The following is a 12,104-nucleotide window of genomic DNA, read 5'->3' on the forward strand; positions in this document are numbered from 1 at the left end:
GAAATGTATACAGCTGAGTTTTAAAGTTCAGCCCTTGTTTTTTTTTAACTGGATTGTAGTTTTCCAACCTGAGTTACTTATTTATTCCAAATATTTAAACCATTATATTCAATGGTGTTCATCAGCAGATAGAATTTGCTCGGTTGTCATGGAGATTTATTGTAGTTTTTATGATTTAATCCAAATCACTTGTCGTTCCATGTCGGCTTATTGCCCTTCATGCTTGGTCTTGTAAAGCCAGCATGAAGCTAGTACTGGAGTGGACCTGGAATAATTTTGTTAAACTACCAATTAGTTTCTATTTAAATGTGCTTAAAATGTGTGTCCCCAAACTCTGAGTGTGCATGTTCTGCAGCCTTTGGGTTGGGAACATTGGAACCTTCCCATTCAAAATCGAGCACTGCCAGCAGGCCTTCTGCAACCAAATGAAACCATCAACAATTGTATGTGCATTGAAACATTGGTTTTAAGGAATCACCCTTTGAAAACTGGTGTTTTGGAACAAGAAAGTTGTCTTGGCATTATATTACACATAACACATGCATATCGCGGCATGCACAATTGTGTGAATGTTTTTTTAAAGTCGTGGCTGCAGGCACTGTGGAGCATGCCCAGATGGTCATCTGTTGCTCTGGCCTCGGCCACATTAATCCAATCCCTGACGCATCGGCAGAGCTGCGGTAAAACCTCCCCACGCCAACCCCCGTGTTTGAAGATCTCCATTAGCATAGCTTTCATTGGCATTGCAGCCTACTCACTGAGTGAATCAGTATTCCAAGGACACTGGGCCAAGTGAGCAGGATGCACACAAACCAAGCAATGGCAGACAGCAATCCACACAATGGCCAGGAGACTATGACACCATAATGACAGGGTGGTTTCCAAATGGTGGATAGAGTCCCGGTGTTTTTAACTACAAGAGAAAACTCTGAGAGTTGGGGTCCGACGGATATTTGTTGGATGAATTCAGATTTCTAACTTGCAATTAGTTGCTATCACATTAAAGCATGTTTGAAAAGCATTAAACTCCCCAAACATAGCATATTATCAAAAATCATCAAGGCTGAAAAGCATTCTGGTAAACTGTAGGATGATATTATAAAGGACGAAGTATAAAGTATTGTAAAGCTTAAAAAAGTCTTATTCCAACCATTCATTTCAGAAAGAAATCCATGTTGTACTGTTATCATATCAACATGCAACACACTGCCTGGAGCAGACCAGGGGGTATACTACGAAGCAGGATATTCACTTAGCCGGCTAAATTCAGGGAACACTCCGGCTTTCCGGTCCTACGAAGCTGGTTCTCTTTTTAGCAGGCTAGATCTCCATGGGAACTTATGCTTAGCGGCTAACCTGGTCGGGACCAGGTTAGGTTGCAGGCTAAGAGCTCAACTCAGTGAAAGCACCGCCTGCTGACCAATCAGAGCTCAGTGTGCGGAGTTTAAAGCGATCAAGTCATATTACAGGAGAAAGGAAATACAGAAAAGCTGCCGTTGCAGGAAAGACGGCCGGTAAAAATCACCGACTGTGTGAACGTGAACATGAATAGAATATCACCTCCATCTTCAGAGCAATCTGACTATTATAACATTAGCGTTAAGAAAGCTTACTTAAATATCTGCCACAACATAAGTAACCGGATCAGAGTAACGGAGCGTCCACACTACAGCTCCAAAAATAGCTTGGAGCTGGGCGTGTCTGGAGCTTGGGGATTTTATTCAAGCAACACGACCAACAACCAATCACATGAATCTCCCGCCCCCGACATACAAAGCAAAAACCCCCGGGGATTGTATGGGAGCAATATATATATAAACTCCCCAAACAGGCGAAAACCTACCAGTTTCACCCACTGTCTCTGCCACCTCCCTCCATGCCTGGTTCCTCCGGTTTGTATCCCGGTAGGTGAAGAGGGTCTGGTCATACAAAACCGGGTGATTTGCTATGGCGATAGTTAGTTTCTCCTCCGACTTTTTTTGAAATATAGAAATGAACGGCGGGATATCTCTATTTGATTGGCTGGCGCTGGCTACTCCGGCGTCTCAGGCGACAGAAGTTGAACATTGTTCAACTTCTGTCGCCTGAGACGCCTGAGATGCCTCGCTCTGCTACCCACAATTCAGTTTGGCGAAAAAGCGCGGCTACGTGACGTCACCCCATTGAAAGTGAATGGGCAGCTTGGAGCAGATTGGAGCTTTCGACGCTGTAGTGTAGTCGGGCCGTAACATTAAGTAGGCTACAGTCCGCGGCATATCACTTCATAATGTATCATATCTCTCCTTATCTGAGTCAGCTGAGCCGTATCTGGCCGTGCAACACTCACAGCGTCACATACTGGATGCAGAAGTATTATTTTAAGCAACACATAAGTTGACGAAACACTCGAGACAAATGTAATTGAAGTCAGATCGTGTCTTAGACGGGCAGTGATATCATAAACCTGTTAATGTACGCATTCAAACACTTGTTCTGTTCCCAGCTGTATTCACCTTGCAGGTGCAGCTCTGAGGCTTTGATCCTGGATAAAGTGTTTAAGTCATGGATGTTTAAAGTTTAACTTCTTCATATGTCTAATATTATAGTTGACTTTTCATTCAGGAAGTATGACGCTGCGCTGTCAGTATGCTTCTCCATGTTTGTGATTGGTCGAATGCTCCAAATACCACACCTTTCATGTGAACGCGCACCTAACTAGATAGGACACGGCTGGCTTGAGCGATCCACTTGATAACCAGCGTCGTAGTACCGTTTAGCGAGAGCGCGTATGTTTTGGATTAGGCCAACCGGCTAACTCAAACATATCCAGGTTAGGTTGAACCGGCTTCGTAGTGCAGGCCCCTGGCTAATCAAATGTGGGCCAATTTCACAATAAATCTGATGAAAAGCCGTGGTCTGTGTTCATGATATCTGTTTGTCTGGTCTGATTCTAATGCAACATGTGACAATGAATATGCAGGACAAGACATTGTGGTATCTTTGAACATGTATCTCTTTGTCTGACTGTCTACCTTTAGACATACTTGGTTCAGACTTTAAACATCTGGAACTCTTTCTTCTCCGTTACACTTGGATTGTTGGCACGGCAGGGCAGTGGAAGTGAGAAACATTGCAGCACATGTTACGTGATGTCTCTGCCCTAAAATAGCTGAGGAAATGAAAGCAGTGCGCGCACACACACACACATGCAATACACAGACACACATACACACACTCACACACTCTTTAAAACCTGTCAACATTGAATGTCTTGGAAAGAGGAAAGTATAGTAGGATGTTTCAGTCGTGTTGGGTATCTTGAGCTACCAGATAATCGGTTTGCTCAATTTCAACCCTCCAACAAATTTGTATTGAGAAAAAATCCATTTGATTTCCACACGGAATTACCCCGGATAAAATGCATTACAGAGGGCATTAAAGTCTGCAAATTGTCTAAGTGCATCGTGTCTCGCCTTGACACAATCTCTACAACTTAATGCTTTAGTGTCTACATCCTACAAGAATATGCATAACCTTAAAAAACGCACAAGCTTCCAAAGCTGATCTCAACAATGATACACTGAGAAAGACCGCTAATACGAATCCCGATGTGTGAAGGTAGAGAAGCCATTAGCCACTAATACAAAATCGAGTGTGTTTAAGAGTTAGTTCATGAGGATCTGAGCAAGCTGTGTCAGTAATTCTAGAAAGGAAGCATGAAGGAGAGGAGATATGGAGCAGAGGCACAGGACGAGTAATGAACCCAAATCATTGGGGTATTTGTTTCAGGGGGAAATAAATTAATAAGCATGAACATAATAGTCCTCAATTCTTAGCCAGGAGGAAAGAGTACGGGGAAAGAGAATGCCCAATGAATGCAGAGGAAGACAGGGTAATATGTGGAAAGAGTACTTGGGATACCGCCTGTGAGTGGAAGTGTGGACATCATTAAAGCACTGCTAGATGAATCTGATGTGTGTGTTTCAGAGTGTGCACTAAATGGTGAAAAAGCATGAACAGTGTGAAATGTGTCAGCATTTGGAGCGTCACGAGACACCCAGAGTGACAGTGATAAAACTAATGTTAATTTAAGCTTTTAATTAAATTGTGTTAATGATTAATTTTCACTTATCCTCATGTATCCGAGCTGAAATCAGCCAGCATCCAAACAGTCTGGACGCCATCAAAGGAAGCGCTGTAGATGGAAATGTAGATGGGAACGCTGATGGAATTGGAACACTCCAGAAGCAATCTATAAAAACCTTTTTGTCAGATATTTCCTGGTGCAGCCATGTTTTTGGAAAGCACACTAAAACTCCAGATATTCAGACTGACTCTTCGCTTATGCTGTTGGCTTGTCCATGTCATTAGCCACTAGCCGGTGATCTTCTGTTGCCCATGATGAGAGGTTGGAGACACGGTTTATATCTCATTGTTTCCATACATCTCCTCCTTTGTCTCGTCTGTCTACCCTGCAAGGTCCCTCTCACAATTGTAATGGGGGTAGCCCTTGTTTTGGTCAAAGGATGCTTCGAAAGCTTCATTATGTCTTTACCATGAGCCTGAGTCTTCAGAAGGTCTCTATACTGTGGAGGAAGTCCTGCCTCGATTGTTCTTTAACTTGTGTTTATATCAAAAGTAATTGTACTCTAATATGGTGCAACTGTCACGAAACCTGCAATTGATTGATTGATTGATTGATACATTAACTATTAGTTAATTAGCACATTAATCCAATAACATTGATTTTGAAACAAGAACACTTGCAGCTCTTTCCTCCCCCTGCCTGCTGGCCGTGTTCCTGCCTGACCTCTCTGCTGTAGCCAGCCTAGATGTGATGGTGGTGCTGAAAGCGGGGCCGAGTTGCAGTGGCATGCAGATAAATTGATATTTTACTGGCCAGGTATATCTTAAAACAATCAGAGGCTTGATGAATTGGCTGAATGGCTGATGTATGGCTGGAATGGAAAGGGTATTTGGAGAAGGTTTGAGTCAGGGAAATGCACCTCATCAATCAGCATGATTAAAGGTTTTGGCTGGGCCGAAACAAGCTCAACACAGCACCGGCCTGGCCTTAAAGGCACAGTCCGCTGCTGGAAGGTACAACCGGCAAGCATATGCATGTAGAGGCAGTTACAATCTACTGTTGGGGTTGTGTGTTTGTCAGAGGACTAATATGGTCCACATTTGACACAATCTGTTTGCTCTTCTGCCCTCTGGTTGAAGCTTAAGGTCCTTTACATCTAGAACAAATAGACTTAAAAACAGCTTTTACCCAAGAGCCATACAAGAATAACGTCAAACATTAAACCAGCCATTTATTTATTATATTCCTAATGTTTCATCTATTTATTTATGAATTCATTATTATTAATGTTATTTACATATATATTTATTTTTCTTATTTATACATATCTATAAAACATTTGTATTCATTTATTTATTTACATATAAAAAGGTCCAACTGAGAGATGCAAAATAAAATGTCCTGTCTTTTTTATATATTGTTAATTGTATGTATGTATGTATTCTATAACTATAACTATACTTTGTAACTGTGGACTGACGGCTTCGGGCCTTGTAACATTGTACATGTGGTTTGGTTTGGGGGTGTTCCCCGTTTTTTTTTTTTGTATTACTAGATGTCAAAATGCTAAAAACTCCTTACAAATATATTTATTTCTGTTTGGCAATCATTGTTATGTTTTATTTCTTGGGGAGAGAGTTGAGGATAGCTGTTTAGGGCAGGACAGACCTCTACATGATAATAAGGAAACTGCCTTTTAGCACCCCTCAAAATAGCGCCACGTCTCACTTGTCTGAATATCTAATACTGGATGATAAAGTACTTAATTTCCTAAGTAGTTCAAGTGTTAAGTAAAACAAAACCAACCATACAGCAGAATGTCCCATTATAAACTAAGGTGGAATGAGATACCGAAGACAATGAATACTTGCTAGTGGTGCACGATAATTATCATATTAGGAATTATGACGTCATCCCGATAAACCCGATAAAAGTATTAATAGCCCAGATAATATACAATATATGTTTTGGGTAAAAAAAAAGAAAAAAATCCTGCGGTGTGGGTGGATTGGGATGAGGGGCGCTTGTTTTTCACTCGGCTCCTCCCGTTTTGCCAGTACTGTGGTATTAGTGGTTTAGGAAGAGGGGAGTTCTTCACAAATCCAGCGCTCCCTAACTCATGCCTGGCTGTGACGTAAATGGCGTGCGGCCGTGAAGCCAGGACAGTAAACAAACATGTCGTCGGTAGTATGGGACTATTTCAAAGTTTCAGAGTTAGATAGTTCGCTTGCTATTTGTATTAACAAATGCAATGCAGAAGTTCCACGAGGAGGGAAAAAGGCAACGAGCTATAATACTTCCAACCTGATTAGTCACCTGAAACATCGCCATGGCTACGATGGTGTGTTAACAGCGTACGAAGACGCCTGCGCTGCTAAACTAGCGGCGAATCCAAAGCCAGCTGCAAAGGCACCGGGGCTTTCACCGATCGACGAGGCTTTTGAAAAAGGCAAGAACTTTATTTGGGAAAATAAATATGGTCACTTTGAAGAGTCACAACTGTTCTTGGCTTTGTTTTGTTCATAGTAGTAATGCTCATGTCATTTGCTCACTACTAGTCTTTTTTTTACCACCAGGTGTGCAAAAACTACAGGTACATTTAATATATATTATATTATTATCGGTTTTCGCTATCGGTCTTGAGAAGCAGAAAGTTATCGGTATCGGTTTCAAAAAACCAATATCGTGCATCCCTATTACTTGCCAACCTCAGAAATGACACTTTGACAGCACGACACCATGTGTTCCATTAACAACCCATATGCACACAGGACACACTCTTAATTCATTAAAAACACACGTTAGTACACACCAGCGGACACACACTGACAGCAGCATACTATATGCCTGCCCTATGGCAAAATCCATTGTAACCAAACGATAAATACAGCTTCGCGTCAGCAGCTCTGCATATTTAAAGCCACTAATGGCTTCCTGCAAAGCGCTCGCTCTAACAGACACACAAACACACACACACTAAGCCCAGGAGAAAAATCACTGGTGCGAAATTAGGGAGTTCTGTCAGCAGAGCAGCATCTCCAAGCGAACAGGTGCTGCAATGGCTGGCTGGGTAAGGTCAACTGCTCACTTTAAGCAACGGATGCTAACATGCCCGCTGGACAACATCACAATGAGTGTGGGAGACAGTTGAAAGTTATTAATGACTTAACACTGCTTTTGTAGTCTTCTTGTCAATAATCGTTTTAGTTGTGTAGTATCTTGTGGAGCCTTGTATGTGGGAATCACCTTAGGTCTGTTTTTATTCTAATCTAAACCCTGGGCTGTGGTGGAATAGTCTTTTTTCCTCAGGAATGTTCCGTACCGAGTGAAATGTCAGCCAACATGGGGCAGCCGCGATAAGAGCTTGTCAACATCTTCAGGGACGGTTTGTTAAGGTCTTCTCGAAGTAATCACTAAAGAATAAATATAAAAAATGAACACACCATACAGTGACAAAATGACCAACACCATTGGTCAACATGGCATGTACACGTTCCCTTTTGAAGGTATGATACGTCCTCAGTATGTCATTTTATGTAGCCAATAGAAATTACAGTTTTTCACAAATGTCACTAAACAATCTATAGAGGCTTGATTGAAAACTAAATTCTTACATACATGAGCGTTAATGGACTTATATTAGTAGATATATATATCAGGCTGCACAGTATATAAGCAGTACTCAAGTTGTAAAAAAAAATCAGGGGGGATGGTGGATTTTATCATATGGGGACATCATTTGTGCTGATAACCCGCCGAGGGAGGGAGACCAACCAGCATAAAGGTAATTATTATACTCCTAAAACAACATGCATGTTATGGATGTTCAGATACTCCTTTCATTGCTCTTGACCAAGGCACCTCAGAATTAGAGTCGGTCCCCGGGCTGCCATGGCACCACTAACATTTAGGGTCAAATGCAGAGGACAATTAGTGCAAAATCTTTTTTTCACTTTAATTTAAAGGGGGGGAGGGGATACAATAATTTGGTTATAATGGAAGTATATGGTACAAATTGTATAGGTTAACAGTCCCTCCTTTATTATTCAGATGGATCAACTGATTATACTAATAATAAAGTCAAAATAGTTTTTAGAATATTTAATTATAGTTTTTCAAAAAAGCAGTTACTGGTATACGATCAAAACTGGTATCTAAAGGGTTACATTTGTATCGTAATTAATTAAATCATTATGTAAATTCTTCATGAAAAATGTGAGGAAAAAAATTAGAAAGAAATTGATCCATCATCATTTTATTGCAGTTCAAATACAAATATTTGATGTTAACATTCCCAATGTTACTTTTTTTAACAGGGCATTAAGTGCAAATTGAAATGTTTTACAAAATATGAAAATACAAGATTATACAGATAATACAAAATTGGACCAATGTTGTCAATGGCTGCCTATACTCCACTCTCCCCCATCTCATAGAAGTTTCCAAAGATTTTCAAAATCATTCTTTTTGGTCTCAATTGTTCTGGCTCTTGCTTTCGGATTGTTAGCAAAGCAATGGCTTTGAAGCCAAGTCTTGACATATACCTCTGGTCTGAAAAGCAAGGCTGACATGCTTTTTACCTCTAGGGAGCTTTTAGTTGTGGTTAAAATGTTCATCTGACTAAACCCATGTTCACACTCAGCTGTGGAGATGACCAGAGTGTTCACTGCTTGAAGGAGGGGTTTCAGCTCTTCTGGTGCTGGTGGTATCATTTCATCAACAGTTTTGAGTCTGACCAGCTAGCTAACACAAGAGAGAAAAACGTAGCTAAACTCCAAACTAAGTTGTTATTGCTGCTTATGTCCATAGATTCCACCTTTGGTGACTAAAGTAGTGAGTACTGACTAAGATTACTGACTCTTGCCTTACCTGAAATGTTATTTTTAGTATTTTAAAATATGAAGTCCCTCAGATCGCGTTGTCCTCCTGGTCGCTTGGCCATTGTGATGACCGTTACCTGCACTTCTGGCATCGATCATACAGGCACATCACGGCTCTCTGGCGCCCTCTAGAGCACTCGCATAGTATAGCGTCAGTGACTCGCCCACCGTATTTTACTCAAAATGCGCAAAATTAATGTTGAAATAGCAGTAATACCAGTGCCAGTTCATTGATAACATTACATAAGGGATGGAAAGGGGGAATGGCAGTTTTAGAAGGGGGATGATTTTGACCGTTTTTATTTCAGGGGGGGTGCCATCCCCCCTCAACTCGAGTACTGTATATAAGGCGGCTACGCCTCCTGACTGTCATCCTACACCCTCTTCAGCGAGCGGCATAGGAAAGACAGGGCCCCTAGGTAGAGGGCTCCGCCTGTGCTTTTAGAACTAGGGTTCCAATACGTAACCCACCACTTCTCAACACAGAGAGGCCCAACACAGTAAAAAGCTAGCTCATCAAAAAGACAGAGAGAGAGACGGGGGATAGTTTATATACAGGTCCATTACCACCACTTCATTGCCAATGTCTTTATGCCATGAACTTCAGCTCTCCAGCATGTTTGCCATCGCCTACCAGTACCGGCATCTGCCTTTTGTTTTTTTACCATTGCCTGTTTTCCCAAAATATGATTCAGCTTAGCACATTGCCGAGTTTGCCAGCAGGAAGTTTTGCGTTTTTGCTCCTCTTTTTGCAAGTAAGGACTTCAAACCTGCCTATGTTGAGTCGTGCTTTCATTTATTGTTTGTCTCAAAAGAGAGATATTCTGAAGCAGTTCTGTGAGAAAGAATGATCCGAAATTCTCCTGAAAGTTCAGGTATGATCTTAGCTACCGGGAGCGCTTGTCCACCAGCGACGCTAATGTGTCGATTAAAGGTTATACATGTTTGTATGTTACTAGCTCAAGTGTACTGTGTTTGTCTATAATTGGGACTTGGATGAGGATCAGATCACATTTAATGACCAATTCATGCATCGTGTACTTGGCTTTTTGTCCACTTTATAAATCACGATTTGTGCAAGACCTTAATGTATTAAGCTAAAAGGTTCAAGGTTATTTATTGTCACACTAACATAGCTACAGAGTAATTATGTAGTTGAACATCTTAGGTCACAGGCTTAACAAGTTAACACTGACATTTCAGCCCTAACATAATTCCGTGAAGCACAATTGCTCTGCTGGGATCTAGTAAATGTTTTCATTGCCTGTTTTCTATCTCTCAGATGTTTTTTCAGAAGTTTACAATACAACATATTTTCAATTTGAACAAATTAATTTATAACTCATGTTCCTCGTCATCTTTCTCATGTTACCACGATTAAGGTCTGATTGATTAATGAGGGAACATTGTTCTGTCTCCGCTTCTTGAGATTCACCTTCAAGCCGTTATGCCCATTGTTAATACACACACATACACACATGGTAGTCTAGTACTGTAAATCATAAGGCAGATATAGCCCTATTTTCTTGTTCTTGCATATTCAATAAGAAAAAACCCAGGAACGAAAACTACGTGGCCAATGGAATCATTCCTTTCATCAAAACAAATGACAGCATAATCTCATTTAGCTCAGAGGCAGCAAACCTTTGTCTCCGTCATGTGTCACAGCGTATACCTGCCCTCAGGGTGAGGCCATGGCTCCGTACACAGGAGGAAAAAGAATTAGGAAGTATACTGATGGGAAAGATGAGAAAGATGACGAGGAACATGGCAATAGCAATTAGAAAAAAAGAGATCAGAAGATAATGTATGAAAATGGTATAGTAAGTAGGGCAAATCCCAGAGTCCAAGTATAAGCATTGCAATATATTTTCAACAAATACATGTATCAGTAGAGGAAGAACAGAATATGCAAACAGCAAATCCAACAAATAGCAAATCCTGGTGTTGAATGGACTAGATATACGATATGAAGTCTGTCGCTACAAAAGTCTTTGTGGATAATCTAAATAATAGCACAGATATCGCAACGTCCTTGAAAAAACAAACTTTGATGGTGGTTCTTGTTCATTTAGTTGGAATATTTCGGTTGTGCTTTTGAAGAGGAAGATTGAAGATTCAACTTATTGTAATTACTTAGTACAGGTACGATGTAACACAACGGTTTGTCTGCATTTGACCCATCCTAGTGTTACGAGCAGTGGGCTGCCATTATGTACGGCGCCCGGGGAGGAGTGTGGGAAACGGTGCCTTGCTCAGGGACACCTCGGTAGCACTTGGTCCGTACGGGACTTGAACTGGTGACCTTCCAGTTGCCAAGCCAAGTCCCTATGGACTTTGCCACCCCTTCCTCTGTTTGACCTCCAGAAATACTTCATAATAAAAAGAAGGACACATCACAACCAATGCTCAGGGATACAACACCAGCCTTTGGATATAACTGTAATCAACAAAGCAAACATCAGCTGCATAAACCACTTCTGTACCAGTTTTGAACTTAACTAAATACCAATGAAACCAAACAGATCAGATTTTAAAGGGGACCTATCATGCAAAATGCACTTTTGTATGTCTTTTATACATAAACATGTGCGCCCGGAACTCACGCAATGTCAGAAAATAAAACCATCTCTCTTTTCCTCCGTACCCAAATCTCTAAAAACGGGGCTACAACAGAGCTGATCCAGATTTGCGTCCGATATGACGTAATATCGGAAATGTAGGCTGGCTTTACGCCCACGGCCCTATCAGAAACGTTGCCCGACGGTTTTGGACGTAATATGGTCGGTGTTTACATTAGCATCGCTAACACCCAGAGCTAACCTGTACTGGAAAGCATGTGTGTGAAGAAGCAGGAAATAAAAAGGAACTCACCTTGTGGTATAACCGGCAAGAGAGAAAGCCTTTGAGCTCCAAACTGTTTCAGAAGTAATCCTTGATAATCCATGATATGGCGTTTCATCACGGCAGTGTTTAGTTTAGACAGTAGCTGCCGGGTCCCGCATGAGCTCAGCCCCCTCCTTTTTGTTGGATATGAGGCATGGCTAGAATGGGTGATCTGTTTGGTATTTTGAGCAAAACACTTCATAGACATGTTTTTTATATATTTTTATATATCTGAGACCTATGCTATTGCCTAAAAATAGCATGATAGATGA

The 12,104-nt window shown here is 41.2% G+C and overlaps 1 protein-coding gene across 1 annotated transcript in view; it reads right to left on the reverse strand.

Annotated features, from left to right (window-relative positions):
* The window catches only part of nlgn1 (neuroligin 1), a 427,865-nt gene that overhangs the window by 222,372 nt on the left and 193,389 nt on the right, over positions 1–12,104 (reverse strand). The gene's annotated exons all lie outside the window — the stretch shown is intronic.

The sequence above is a fragment of the Pseudochaenichthys georgianus genome, chromosome 4 (genome assembly GCF_902827115.2).
Source record: "Pseudochaenichthys georgianus chromosome 4, fPseGeo1.2, whole genome shotgun sequence".
In the NCBI taxonomy this organism is placed as follows: domain Eukaryota; kingdom Metazoa; phylum Chordata; class Actinopteri; order Perciformes; family Channichthyidae; genus Pseudochaenichthys; species Pseudochaenichthys georgianus.